This window comes from Coturnix japonica, chromosome 2, assembly GCF_001577835.2.
Source record: "Coturnix japonica isolate 7356 chromosome 2, Coturnix japonica 2.1, whole genome shotgun sequence".
Classification (NCBI taxonomy): Eukaryota; Metazoa; Chordata; class Aves; order Galliformes; family Phasianidae; genus Coturnix; species Coturnix japonica.
The window spans coordinates 69,059,907-69,075,815 of NC_029517.1; the positions used below are offsets into that span (position 1 = coordinate 69,059,907).

General features: G+C 38.6%; 1 long non-coding RNA gene across 3 annotated transcripts in view; it reads right to left on the minus strand.

Annotated features, from left to right (window-relative positions):
• Nucleotides 1–15,909, minus strand: part of LOC107309719 — a 259,412-nt gene that overhangs the window by 187,004 nt on the left and 56,499 nt on the right. The window contains exon 1 of one of the 3 annotated variants that reach the window (XR_004306123.1): nucleotides 3,193–3,385. The exons of the other annotated variants lie outside the window; for them this stretch is intronic. This is a non-coding gene — a long non-coding RNA (uncharacterized LOC107309719). Of the gene's footprint in view, nucleotides 1–3,192; nucleotides 3,386–15,909 lie in introns of those variants that run through there. 3 annotated transcript variants of the gene reach the window in all.

Genomic DNA, 15,909 nt, shown 5'->3' on the forward strand with positions numbered 1-15,909 from the left:
GAATTCCTCAACTAAGAATAGCCAAATGCTCTCTCAAAGGAAAGCTGGTTTTCTTAAGCTGCCTGCCTCCATCTTTTTGACCACAATTGTGCAGAGTCCATAGAATTAATAGGTTTTTTTGTTTGTTTCATTTAGACAGGAGAGTCATCCATATAATATTTGAAATCATATTATTAGTTGCATGTGATATATAAATAAGTGATTCTGTGGCACAGTATGAAGGTACTGTCCCACCATCAGCAAATCTTCTGTCTGCCATTCAAGAAGATTAACCAAAGGGTAAAGACTTAAAACAGAGAAACAGGACAAATATGATGTCAGGGTTTAGGGGAGGGGACCACTGTTCCATTAAATTTGAATTCATTTCCCCAAGTTCTCAGAGTGTGGGATGCAAGGCATTTCCATTCATCACCTCTAATTTACTATAACAAATTGCACATGATTCAGTGGAGTCTGCTGAGAGACTGCACAAGAGAGTGCAAGTAATCAGCAGTGCAATTCCCAATAATCAGCCAGATCAGCATCCATCAGAAAGTACAGAAGCTAGCTCTCCTCATCAAATTCTGTGCTTTCCTCCCTTCTACAAGGCCTGAGTGAAACAGCAGCCACAGCAGGAGACATTAATCTCACTGGTTAGTGGTAATAATGAAAGCTGTGCACAAATAGCCTCTCTCTCCCATCTTCTCAGTAAAAGGGACACATGCTCCACAAAGAAATTCCTGTTCTTAGAACCATGACATGTTATACAGGAAGAAAACAATGCCCCGTGCTATTTCCAGTTCTTTCAACCTAGTGGTAACTCACAACAGGAGTTACTAAACGTATGTAGTAGTTGGTCTAACAACTGGGAAACAGAATTTGACCAGAACTCATCTCATTATATCCATGTACAGCAAGCATTCATACAGAACAAGGTAAAAACACAAGTGTTTCAATACACATACTGGCTTTTCAGCTGTTATTTATTTACTCAGCATATGCATAGAGGCTTTCATGTGTAGGCATATTTTGATCTCAGAAAAACAGCTGCTGGTTTTGTAGCTTTGAAAGATTTTGTGCCTTATACTGACAATTGTAACCTGTGTGATTATTCACTGAACAGCTGATCTTGTTGAACACCATCCCCACTGAACACCATCCCTGTCATACTTCACCACTTGCAGAGGTTTGGTCACCCTAGAGTTGAACTTGGTCTGTAGAACTTCATAGCAGATGTGAATATTTTACTCCTTTTCTTCGAGAACCTAAATCCTCTCAGGTGCTGGCTAATTAAGCCTTTCTCCATTGCAGTAAGACTGAGAAATATGTTCACATTTTCCAAAGAGGGAAAACCAAAGCCCAAAACAGTCATTCAGTATTTTAGGAATAAAAGAGCACATGGTTTACAAAGAAGGTCAGAAGAATTACCCTCACTTTACTTAAGTTTCTGAACCATACAGTCATCCCTAGACAAATGCTGACCAGAAGATTCCAACAGAGAACACAGAACCTGCACAACAAGGAGAGTGGACCAACTGTTCATGTGCTGTAGAGATCAGATCAGAGTATATCATATGAGTTATATGTGAGGTAAACAAAATTTCCACCACTGTGCAGATGACTCAGACACCCTTGGACGTCTAAAATGGCACTCACAATTTTTAAGCAATAGGGACTGCTTGGATATTTGCTACACAAGTACTTCAGAAAACTGCAAGTGAGACTCTAGAGACTCAGTGTTTCAGTACTGTGCAGATAACATCATTTCTCTCATTTCCTCTATTTGGGATGCAAGTAGAATTTCTTTAATACTACATTGCAAGTAATTACTTAAGCCTCATTGGTAAAGTCCTTCGAAGGTGAAAAGAGCCAGGAAAACAGTGCCATTATTTCCTCCAGATCTTATTTTTAGTAGATGTTGTCTATGGCAATCGAGAACTTATTTATTTATTTATTTATTAGCCTATTTTCAGGCCTTCTGAGTGTAAAACCAGACAGACATAAAGGTGTAGATCTTTTGAAAACATTTGGACACCTGACTGCTTTGTGTTTCAAGCTCTGGAAGTCACAAGTCTGCTGAAGTAGCAGTTACTGGCCACCCGTTGTGCTGACAAATGATTTGTAGATTTGTGCTGCAAGGCAGATCGGGGTTAAAAAATAAACACTTGTTTTCAGACCACTGCTTAAAACAGCTCACTGAACGGATTAACAGTGCATGGCCCTGCAAATAGTTGTATCAGCGCAACTGACAGGACAAGAGGCTGTGGTTTGGGGGTGGGACTGAGCAGCCACAGCTGGAATGCCTCAAGTTTGAAGCCCCTCTTAGAGTTTTTTAAGCATCAAACATATCTGAGAAAGTTGACCCCCAGTTCTTCAAAAACAAACAAACAAAAAAATATCATGCAGACTCTTTTTTTCCAAATGAAATAGCAAATTATGAAACCAAATGAAATTTGCCACAGTGTGATTGCAACAAATAACATGAAAGTATTAATATGGTACTATCAACGAAAAAGAACAGTTACCAATAGCATCCTGCATGCTGAATACCAACAGTCTGTTGGTAGAAGTGCTTTAATGTTATTACTTTTCCCCCTCCTCCTCCTATTCCCATATACTTGTCTCATTTGAAGTGAAAAACAAGAAAGTGTTAAGTATATAGTGAAGAAGGTGAATCTTAGATCATAGCCCAAAGCTTCAGGAGAGACGATCATCCTTCTTTACAACATATTAACAACTGTAAGCATTCAAGAAAATCCAAATTGCCCTTCTTTGCTCTTTGAACTTAATTGACACCAGTGAGTATAACTATGAACATACAATATAGGTGGATTCATTTTCAGCATGTTCATTTATTAGCAACATGCTGTAGTTATCAACAAGGTGAATCAATCTGCATGAAGTACATTGGCAAGCCGACGTATGACTAATACAAAACTAGTTTTGTTGCACTCAGAGCAAAGGAATGCCATGCTGCTGCACAGGTTTTCTACTCCAAACCCTACATCAATGCCAAAAGCATCCACTCCTTGCAAAATGGATTACTTATTCAAAACACAGTTTGTTAATAGGCAACTTCCTACATTAGAGGGGGAGATTGCAAAGTGGAGCTAAGGATTCCATGCCTTTGCCAACAAGCACTGTAGCAAATTGGAATTTCTCTCATTAATTTCAATGGCTCTGTTTCAAGTCATTAATGATGAGAGGACTTACCGTATCTTCAATTAAGATACACGTCACTTCAGACATTGCGATCTGGATAATGGTAAGAGCAATAATGTGTTAGCAGCGTGGTAGCTCACCCACTCATTTCACACCAGTGAGAAGAAACAATCATTTTCACTAAGCCAGAAAGCCACCACAACATGTTTCTCTGGAAACTGCAACGCACATGTGATTTGAGTATCTCCAGATTGGTCCAAAAGGAGTAACAACAACAGTTAATGATTCACTTGTACTTCTGTCATAGATTCCTCTAATGTTTTAAGTGAGGTAAGTCTAGACCAGCTCCAGTTTCAGAGTTTCATGTAACTAAATACAGTGCTCTCATGAGGTCTAGAGTGAAACACTGAGCAGAAGCTTAGCTCAGGTGTCCTGATTTAACCTGTAAGATGCTCACTGAGTACTGAATGGAAGAAGCTTCTCTAAAGTTAACCACTGAGAATAGCTTTAAAGCAACCGATTTTCTAATCTGCACTTGGAACCTGTTAAAATAAAGGGAGTAATTATTTACTTCAACAAGGCAGCCGAAAGAAGTAAGTGTCCTAACATTTGTCCTTTGGCAGTGGCAGTTCCTTCATGCTTCTGGAAAACTATGCTGCAGTTGCTATTTTGACACAGGTTCATAAACACTCCTGCCCTAAATGTAAGTACCGTTTGCTGCAGTCAAGAGCCAAAGCAGATATTCCTAAGTTATAAAAGAGACTTTTCCAATGCACGTTAGATTCCTTCTTCCACAAAAGAAGGCATTCTGCAGTCATTCTCAATGTCAGAAAAGAGAAAAAAATTAAAAATAGAGCCTTCTCCACAAGTTCCCAAGCAGTGGAAGACAGACATCATCAAAAGCTAACATTAGCTTCTTGAAGATAAGCTTTAGCATTAAATTTAGAAGTCAGTCAGTCTGTCCGTCTCTCTCTCAGTTTTTATGTGTGATGTTATTACAGCTGGGGCAAAACTCACACACAAAAAAGGACACGCACATTCATGAGCATCACAAACCAAACCAACAGTACCCCAGGTACTAATCAGCTAACTAAAACTAAATCTCTTGGGGCTGTTAGTCCTCCTTGAGTTACTTATTTATTTTATTTCACTGATACCATGAGATGTGCCAGGTCTTTTGAGAAGGAGACTGATCATCTGAACCAAGTGCAGTTTGACAGGAGATTTCCACAGACGTTTAACACATGTTAAGTTTGTAATGTTTAAGGCCAGTCTGTGAACACTTAACTCTGCTCCCAGCAGGAGTACTAGAGGAAGCATTGCGGCTCATTGAATATGCATTTGTTTGCAGCACTCAGTCCTTTATCTCCAAGTCCAAAAGCAATAAAAGAATTTTCTGGTAATGTAGCCATGCCTGAGAAATCTTAAGTGAACACATGCTTTTAAACTGCTGTTCCAATGTCATTTCAGTACCACATGTATTGTCTTCTAGCAATCAATAGTGTTCAATAAGTCCATATCATATTATTTATCTTACAAATGGAACATCTGGCTCTGTAGCATATTCCTTTTCTTAAAAAAAAAAAAAAAGCATTTATCACATCCTAATACACAGAAGTCAGTAAAATGAAAAGATAACTAGAAAAGTGAAAAGATCAACTGAAGTATCTTGACCAGGACATTTCCAGCAGTATTTTCAGATAAGAAGGCTTCCAATACTCATGAAAAGCCTATTCAAGGTTTCTGACCTTCTTGGTGGTCTGCTCTACTCTTCTGAAGTTCCAGAATGGTATTCCTGATTCCAGAATGGTATTCCTGTCTCAGTCAATTTAGTTTATCTGTTATTATTTTATGCTGTCTTGCATAGCTTCACAGTTTGCTTTGAAATAGTATAAACTTGCATACACATTCAGCATAATCCTCACTGCTTTGACCTTTATTGTATCTCTAGTGACTGACAAAATAGAACCACTGCTAGGAAAATTTGGGAATTAATGCATGATCCCAACTTCAGTAAAGATAAAAGTCAAAATAAAAAGTCAGAATCATGAACAAAAAAAAAAAAAAAAAAAATACAGACTGACATCAAAGCAACAAATTTTCTTTTCATTTCAACCATTCTGTTTTCTCCCAATGTTTTCTGAGATCCCATCTGCACTATTGCCTTCAGCTCTGAGGTCCCCGGCACATAAAGGATGTGGACCTATTGGAGTGGGTCCAGAAGAGGGCACTGAGGATCATCAGAGGGCAGGAGCCTCTGTCCTATGAAGACAGGGTGAGGGAGCTGGGCTTGTACAGCCTGGAGAAGAGAAGGCTCCAGGGAGACCTCATTGTGGCCTTCCAGAACTTAAAGAGGGCCTACAGAAAAGATGGGGACAGGCTCTTTTTTGGGGAATGTGGTGATAGGACAAGAGGGGAGATTTAGGTTAGATATATGGAATTATTCTCTACGACAGTGCAACAGACTGCCCAAAGAAGCTGTGGATGCCCCAATTCCAGAGGCATTCAAGGCCAGGTTGGATGGGGCCCTGGGCAGCCTGATCTGATGGGTGGCAGTCCTGTCACAGCAGGGGGAGTTGAAGCTGAATGATCTTAAAACATCTTCCTACCCAAGCCATTCTATGATTCTGTGTATTTGAAAATGTCAATATTCTGACAGTTTAACATCTTTCTCCCATACACTCAACATATTTTCCAATTTGAAAAGCCAGTCCAATATTTGTGCTTCCAAAACAATTCATATTTTGTGAAAATAGCCATTTTTTAAAATATATATATATTTTTTCCATATCATTTTAGGCCAAAATATCATGCGTGCCACACCATCAAACATAAGGCATATGGACTGCCCTTCATTTGCAAAGAAAGACAACTTCAAAATGCCTTGCCAAATGTAACAGGTATCCATATTTTAAACAAATTTAGTCTGCAATGGAGTGTCTATTACCACTTGCCTGGAAAGAAATGCTTGTCACTCAGACCCCTGCTATTTCCCATGCAATTGAGGTCTCAAATTTCTGGCAATGAAAAGCTTTTTAAATACCCACAGCATCATGTATTCTAGACACAGACCTATCCAGTTTCACTCCTTACATATGAGACTCTTATCGTCTCCATCACACACTTTGCTGCTTTACCTCCAGCAGCTCCTGGGCGGGCAGTACAATGCTGCGCTCCAGAAAGCAGGCAGCTGGATGCGGCTGGGTTGCTCTCAGAGTGGTTATGTCTGGTGCAGCATTTCCAATAAGTTGCTGTACCAGGGAGAACAAGCCTCTTACAGCACATGGCACATGCATAGAGCCTTGCTGGAAAGTAGGCTCTTCCTAGCTACAACCCATTCACATCATGTAATCTCGTAAGGGAGAACAGGAGAAAAGGATGGGAGACAGAAGGGAAGGACCCCTTATAGTCACAGAGCTTTATGTGTCAGGTAAGAAAAGTCCTGAGATGCCAATATGCAGCTACACCAGGGACATGTCAATGTGCAGGGTAGGTGAGGAATGCTATGCCTCCCTGTCACGGATACCTAAGCAGGCAATGTGAAACACTCCCGCAGCGTTCCACACGTTCCATTTTATCCTGTTCTTACTATATGTGTGCCCAGTGGTTTCTAAATGCTGCTAATTTGCCGTGCTTCTAATATCAACACACTGATTCTGATTGAAAAACAGATATTTAAAAAAAAAAAAAAAGAAAAAAAGAAAAAAAAAGCAAACATTTTCTACAAAGGAGCTAACAAATTAAATACAGCCTTGACTTTATTGTCCTGGCTTAGGCTTGCACTTACTTCACAGACCTGACAAGAAAGCAGTCAATCTTTAAATGAACACATTGAAATTCTTCCATTGCTGCAAGGAGCTCATGAATTGTTTCCAAACCATGCACATAGGAGAGGCGAGAACCTTTGACAAAATTGTATTCTATTTCTTTATAGACATAATAAAATAGCAACTGTATACTGCCACAAACCCAAGTCTACCCTGCTTATCTCTTTGCATTTAGGTCAAGATTGGAAGAAGTTGACAAGTAGATGCAGAAAATAAGCTAGTTTAAGCTATTGTTCTCAAAGAAGAACCTACATAGCCATGCTTTGATTCAATTGATCAGTTTGTACCTACCTGTATATGTTAGGTTCATACAGCATCCATACACACTTAGACTGTACCAGCCTTGCAACTAGACCCAAAATTCCAGTAAGTAACATAACATAAGAGAACACAGCACACTCAGAAAGTGCTGTGAAAGGACAAACTAAGGAAAGGCATTATTTCTGCTCCACCTGTTCAAGTGTTAACAAAGGCTTGGAGTAGTGACACTTCCCTGTTTACTTATCATACTGTAAAGAAATTAAAAATATATCCCGGTAAGCATGTATCCCATGTAAGCATGTTAAAATGTCGGACAAACAGTAAACAGCTCGCACATGCTCTGGTCGTAGGCTGGCTAATATTTTATCATTTATCTGATAAAGTCAACAAAAGAATTTAAGTCAGAGTGGAGGCATACACTGAATATTTCATCACCTTCTTAATTGCAGAATACAGACAAGACAATTTCTTCCCTTTGGGAAAAATAAATGTTAAAAGTTATTACTGATGGGAATCAGTTTGGCAATTAGGTTAAATCCAACTGAAACCAACCAGAATGGGAGTGCTGAAAACATCACAGCGCTGAAACACATTCAGCCGACTCTATTAATTTACATGATGAAGCAGAAATGTTGATAGCAAAGCTTGTGTAACTCAGCAAGCTGAGGTTACATTAACACAGAAGAAAACACCGCTTTGTGCTTTTTCTTTTTTATAGTTAATTTGCAGTCTTCAGAAGCTGCTATTCTTTTGCGCAGCAGACAATATGATATACCTAAGGCTTTTCATTCCAACTTCTGATTTAAAGGTCTTCAGCTTGTGCTACAGACCTTAGCCTTGAAGCCAAGTGCAAATTAGCTTTAAATCAATGAAGCTGATTAAAGCTTCATTGTGTCTGAGCCCTTTAATATAAGAGGAGGGGGAGGGGAAGAACTCACTTGAACATGGCAAAAGAGCTGCCTCTCAACTTGGAACATATGTAATGCTTTTCAACTCCACTTTACCCTGACAAAACCATGAAGGGTTTAAGGCCATTTACCTGCTGACAGGATGAAACCAAAGTCCCAGTTCAGTGAAAAAGGCCAAGAATCAGAGATGTTGCTATGCAAGCAGAAAGTAAAATGTTGCTTTCAGAAATAGCGGGGGAAAGAGAAGAGGGCAGATGGAAGGAGATAGACATCAAAACATCTCTCCAGGAGGGAACCAGGGCACAAGCTTCCCACCCTGGTGCAGCAGAATTTTTGTTTTCTCTTTTCTTTTTCTCTCTTTCTCTCTTTCTCTCTTTCTCTCTTTCTTTCTTTCTTTCTTTCTTTCTTTCTTTCTTTCTTTCTTTCTTTCTTTCTTTCTTTCTTTCTTTCTTTCTTTCTTTCTTTCTTTCTTTCTTTCTGTCTTCTTTCTTTCTTTCTTTCTTTCTTTCTTTCTTTCTTTCTTTCTTTCTTTCTTATGCATAAGTTCCCATTAAGAGAAATAAGCTGTAGAGGAGCTGCAGCACTATGAAAGGAGCTAGCTCTTTCATGGAGTTCCATTCTCAAAACAAGCCACTTGTCTCCAGGGGCTCTCTTTCACTTGGAATGCAGACAACCTGCCAGATTCACCTTTAAAAAACAATAACAGTACCAAATGAGAACAGGGGAAGATCCTTACACTGCTTTGAATACCACCGTGGGAATCCATATTGCACAAGTGCTGGGGTTGCTTTCCTTTCTTTCTTTATCTGACAGTATTCAGTAGAAACTAAATATGCATGGCTTAAAAAAAAAAAAAAAAAAAAAAAAAAAAGGATGATAGTTTCTTTTTCTTGTATGTACATATCTGGAATCTCAGGGGGAAAAAAACAACACAAAAGTTAAAATAAAAACATATTCCAAGTACTCCAAGATATTGCAGTTTCAAGTCTAAAAGCAGAAATTATCTCAGAACAGAGTCCAGTGCAGTCTGCCAGTTGCTGTGCCTAGAACCCTGATACTATTGCAGGTATTTTGTGAGCTAAAGGCTTGGTGGAGGAATTACATCATTGCCCATTTTCATGAGATAACAAAAATAATTAAGGGAGTACATAAATCTTTCATTCCACTATGGTAACATAGATTCATATGTTGACTGCTCTGGAATATAGACATTGGACAAGTCTGATGAAAGACTATTTAGCACAGCCTTCATTACAAAGGAAGAATGCTGCCTCACATTTTGCAAATTCAGAAGATAGTCTCCTAGACTCTTGCCTCTGTAGTCACGGTAGGCAGTCTGCAGTGCATTACCCTGGGTCTTGACATATATTTTGTAAAGTTGACCATGTACAAGTTCAGGAGTGACATCTGTATGTAGCTACATCATAACAGACAGTGCCTTTTCAAAGCAAGCAGGTACTTGCTGCGCCAACATTAAGACTTCTTACCTCACTTTGAAACATTATTGGTGAGTATCTTAAATTCCTGCAAGTTTCACTTTACCACAGAATTGCAAAAAAAGGCAGCAAAAGCAAAAAAGGTAAGTGAAAAGAAATCCTCTTCATTGCTAGGTATTATCCCACTAACTCATTTCGTGTATCGTAACTGCAATCTCTTAAAAGAGTTTGAGGCTTGTCCTATCTAGGAACAGATGTCAGCAGCAGGCTAGAAATAATCAAAGTAACAATTTGCTTCCAGTACTTCCTGTAATAGGAACCAGAGAATAAATTTACAGGAGTGAGTTTTCAGATCACACACTAGCTCACACAGGATTCAGAGAACTCATCTTACATCACCCTGCACACACACAAGCCACAGGAGTGAGAACCATCATTGCTCCATTTCTAATCTGAGAACAGCTTCTGGCATGGAGAAGTAGAATGGGAAGAAGAACCGGTACAACTACAGTGCTCCAGACACAGGTTTTTATTGTGTCTAATCTCTACTACTACTAACCTGTTACACCAGCCAGGCTCAGATCCAGCTGCTTTCTGATGCATCTGTACCAGGAGACGTGGCATACTGCAGAATGTGGTTTTTAATTACTGCTGCTACAGGAAGGACCTGTAGGCCCTGGTCCAAGGCATCTTAATACTACCTATCCTAAATACAAAGAGATTTCAGGTGCCTATAATTAAAGGAATCCCAAAAAATTACAGCAACACATTGGAAACCAAGAAGGTTCAAACACTACTACACATAACCTAACACTTCACAATCACAGCCAGAACAAATGGAGCTTTGGAATGGCCTTCAGTATAGGCAAATCTTTGATGCTTCTGAACAGTATTTAGTCTAATATTAAAATAGACATCAGCTGAAGTCATCACAACAGTATTTGCTTGAACAGGAGAAAAAGTGATCCAAACAATTCAGCATTCCAAAGAGGTCCATATTATTTTAGTCTGGCCATTAGGGAACACAGAGCTATTTCCAATTATTTTGATACAGCAAAGGATATAAAAGAAATAGCTGATTATGTTTGCAGTTTCTGCCATCAGAAAGCAAAGCCAAGTTTTTAATGACTCCAGATAGCATTTGTCTCTGAGAGTATATATAGCATCATATATGAGAAATGTTTCCCTACATTATGAACACATCTTAAGGATCATTCTGATAAAATCCATCTATCTCCAGACAAGCAGAACACTGAAAACTTCTTCCATTTTAACAGTTTATTGCCCAAACTCATGAGCCTATTAAAGTCATTTTGCACTGCATAAAGTAGCTGTAAAGCTGGAATTATCATTTGTTACCTTAACACGCATCTACTGGATTTCATGGTATAATGAATTCACCTCTTTACTGAAAATAATAATAATACAAAACTAATAACTAAAATAAAGAAAAATAAAAGGAAGAATGTGAAACAAAGGGGAGTATAATGGTCAGTGAAACTGCCTGGTAGCCAAAAAATGACAGAAAGATGTAGGTAACAAGAAACGACACAGTGTTTTCTGATTTATTTGTAACTCTCAACCAGTGAAAAGTGAGATGGGATTGCTATGTCCTGAACAACATCTGCACTTTGCCTAAGACTGGAGATGTGCAAATTCAGAGGTCTGCTGTGGAATTTCTACATGCAGCCAAACATAGGCCTGAGCTTGTTGCTCCTTGTTTTAATTGGGTTACTTAGCAGCAAGCATAGGGACGAAAGAAGCACCTAAGCAGACCAACCACACTCTTTTTTTCTTAAGTTAATAAATCAGGATGAGATTAACAATTTGGCTCATACTCTCAGGTGAATGCTGCAGTATACAAGTTCACGCTACTATTGCCTAAGTGATCCTGGAAAATATAGCCCAGGCAATATTCTCACTCCAAAACCAACACCAGAAACTCAATGCAGCTGATATTTCAAAAACGGGTAGATGGATACAAATGCAATCTGAGCATAACTATTTTTTAGACTATTTTAATTTCACTTAAAATAGTAGAAAAAAATTCCTGAAGAGTCATAAATTCATATATAACTACCAATGTATTGGTGATTATAAATCAGAAAAATGGTCAGGATAGTCTAATTAAGAAAAAATCAGCACCAATAAAATGTTGCAGAAAAAAAAATCAAGAATTTTTGTATACAACACATACAGCATAAGTGATTTTTCAGGCAGAAATAGATTAGTTAGAAAATTTAGCAACAGCTTCATCTTGTTTTGAAGAGCATGAATTACCAATTTTAAAATAAACCAAGTCAATTGGGGGAAGTCAGATTTGATGACAGTAACAGGGGACCAACGGAAGTTGATCTTTGTGTTGATGGCAAAATTCACCCCCTTCCCTACGAGATACTAAAAGAAGGATGTCCCCAAAGAGTTTATATCAGGTATTACCGCTGAGAAATCAAAGAGGCAATAATATGAATTGCAAGACAAGTGCAACAGGCCATCTATTTGAAATTTGTTTTTCACACAGTTAGTACAAAAACAACTGCTACTGCAAAAGAGGTCAATCTTCCCATGCATTCATCTCCAATCAACCAGCACTCTGAGAATCAAAATGTGATTGCAAATCTCTTGCATCCCGCGATGAAGGAGTTTTTCATTTCAATTTATTACTAGTAGCATTTTACATTCATTATGGTCAGGGGGTGAAGTGAGAACTAGGTACTTGCTGTTTCTGAATGCCAGCAGTTTCTTGATTACGTTACTAGAGAATTAACATATAAAACCAATATTAAAGCAAACAGGCTCTCCTGTAGGTGATGTCATAGTGAAAGCTTTCGTAGCAGTCTTACTTTCTAACCCAGAATGTTAAAAGGTTGGGGAAAAAAAAGGTGTATAACCTGTCATTGCTAAAAAAAAAAGTCTTGAGGATTGAGCTTTGCTCATTACAGTGGCAATAAGGATATCTTTGTTTCTCTAAGTGTTTCTTAAAAATACACTCAGTGGACCAGTAGCCCTTGGCTTTGAGGTATGGGGAGGATTTATTTGTTTGTGGTGTTGTTTTTCTTTTTTGTTTCCCCTTAAGCTATTCAGCAAAAGAAATACAAAGATCAAAATAAAACTGATGAAACCTTTTTGTAGACCTCCAGGTCCGTAACAGGTGAGCAGACCTATTAACACTTCACAGGAGAAATTGCCACTATGACAAGTTATAGTGACTCCTACAGGGGCACTGCAAGCTGCAGACCTTGGAGAAGATCCATGAATGACCCAGTGTACGCATTAGAAAAGGATCTTACCAGTGGCAACAAGCAAGAAAAGCAGTCTTGTAATATAAAAGGAGAGTATGACCCTAGTACAGTTCTTGCAGAACTTCTATCGTTTACATTATAGATGTGCCCCAAGCACGCCAGTCACAGACCAGTGCAGTCACTCTACTTATAGCAGAATTAATGCATGTCTCATCTGAACATGGAGCTAGATTCCCAATTAAAGGAGAAACAGCAAGGGAAAGGACAGAAATGGTCCTACAAATGAGAAACCGTAATGCATATTATTAGCTGTTCTTAGCTGCATAAGAGAATTTTAACATTACTTAATCTAATTATTCTTTGAGAGTGCAAGCTGTATGCAATATATTATGCAACTGTGACATAAAATAGCTTCTTTGAGTCTTATACATCATCAGGTTGCATATCTTTCTTTCCTTTAAGTTTACCTACTGTTATCCATTGGACTTAAATACATTGAAACCAAATCTTAACATATATACAGCTTTTCTCAAAAAGAAGTCATATTCACACTTGTTTTGAAAAACAAAAAGATTTTGTTCTATCATCAGCAGGCGCATGGACCCTAATTTTCTGCATGGAGAACAAAACTGCATTAAATTAGAGCATATTGTTATATCAACTACAGAGAACCAGGAGAAGGTGTTATGTTCCTTTCTGAATAAGACCTATAGAGAACAAGGGGTACAAAAGTCAAGACCATATACCAAGAACAGCAGACTAGATTTCCCCTTCTACTGCTGGCTGGAAAGCTATGAATACCTTACATTCTCCTTCCAGAGTCATGGAGCTTTTGAGCCTATGGAATTTTAAAGCTTAAAACATCTCAAAGTTTAAGAACCCTGGACACCCTCCCACAAGGAGTCACACTGATTTTTCTGTTACCAAGAAGCAATAGGAAATACTGAAGCAATAGGAAAATGATTCCCTGCAAAGTTATGTAATAGAGGGGAAAAAAAGTAACAGTGAAATCTACAGTAGTGAGAAGGAGACAGTGCTGCTGAGTGTAATATTATCAATCATTAAACATTTGTGCAAAGCAAACCGCTTGAAGCATATGCTTAACGTTTAAGCCACTCAGTAGGATAACCAACATATTTGCTGAAGTTAAGGGGACATCATTTAAGTGCTCTTTTTGATTCAGGGGCAAAAACCTCAGAACAGATTAAACTCATACCCATAGAACATTGACTGTCTTTGTTTCCTGTTCTCTTACTGCTTCCCAGTCTTTTGGAGAATTCTCTAAAAAGCTCCAACATGGTACTATATTAATGAAGATTTATTGTTAATAAATTCTAGTTCACTCACCTTGCACCAGCTGATATGGGGTGTAGAGTTAAGATCAGAAGCTTCTCTTTCATGCATAAAACAAGGGATACCAGTTATCATTACATGCTTTGAGGCAAGTACACAAGTGGCATGCTCTGCCAGCAGCTAAACTGGTCCCAGTCCTTGTTCTACAAGATTCACCCAAACTATTTACTCATTTCAAAAAGCAAAACAAAAATCACATCTAACAATGTCATATGCAATACTAAATCACACGTGCTTTGTTGTGAATAATCAAATACTAGATATGCTGAGGTATTACACACCAGTTCTGCTGCTGAAGCAACGAGGCAGAGATAGCTGGATTACACTGCTTTATCTGTGCAGCTAAATCCTCACTACTGTAGAGTCAAGGCATTCCTTGACACATACTAAGATGATCTTATATTAATGAGAATCAGAAGAAACAGTTCCTCAACACTTAAGTTAAGCAATTCCAAAGGACAAACAAGAGACTATACCAGGTTCTGCTGAGCTCAACTTATCCCAGTTTGGTTTTGCACTTGCTTATTTCACTTTGTTTCCACCAATCAATCTTGCTGTATTTGCTGTACTTTCAAACAGTGTTTTCAAAGCCACACATGAACTCAGCAAATACAAGATGCATACTTTTGCATTAATTCTAGTTAAAACCAGGCAACCACTTATTTTCTGTGGTCTGTTTCTACAGGAACGGACAAGTAGTTATCCTTTAGGAGCTGGAGTCTATAGTTATCAAATATTTTATGGATTCAGAGGACAGGTTAGCAAAAGCATCTGTCAGGAAAGACATCATTATAGGTGATCTTGCCTGAAGGTAGGGAGATTGACAGGGTAGCCTCTTGAGGGCCCCTCCAGCTGTAGTTTACAGGGTTCTCTATTTTCTGTTCTTCCCAAAGCTCAGGGAGAATAAACCAACAAGTACTTCTCAGTATGTAGATTATGCAATTAAGAACAGCAGTGCAGGATTTTGTGGCATTTGTACAAAGATTCTTGTGAAAGAAAGCAGTCACCTTGCTTGGGACACAGCCACGTTCTGGAAACTTTCCGTGTCTTTCCACAAAGAAAACTTCTTGCAGCATGAAGAGGCTAAGGCCCCAAAAGAGAATAGTGAAAACCCATTCCCAATTCATATGAGCAAACCCAAGACAGAGATTACAGATGGCAAGGTATCTCAAAAAACAAGGCTTTATTTGCTTTAGGCTGATATTGCCCTGACACTTAGGGAAAAATACACTATTCCCTTATTATCGCTGGTTAAAACTACCTCTAGACTTACCAGTTCTAGTGCATATTATTGGGCTGTAATCTTTGTCTTGTGTGAGAAATAAAGGAGAACTTTAACAAAATGACTGAGGGATTTATTGTGATACAAGACGTTTGGGGGGGAAAGTTCTAATCAACAATAGCAATGGAAATGTCTAGTGTCAAGGAATACTGTACAGCATCAATATTATTTCAGGATTGGCATAGCAAAAGAACAGCACTGAGGAAATATGAATCTGTCCATGACTGATAGATCTTACAGCTTCAATGGCATGATTGTACCCCAGGAGTTGTCACTCCAGAGCACAATACCAAGTCACTACAGAAAAAATGAGCTTGCCATAAATCTATGCTCAGAGTGAGAAACCACAGAAGCAAGTTAAACAGAGATGAAATTAGGAAATTATGTATTTGATAGGAGTTCTGCCTGCCTGGAATTCACTCCTGAGCATCGGCAGAAGTTTATGGACACCAGCCCACC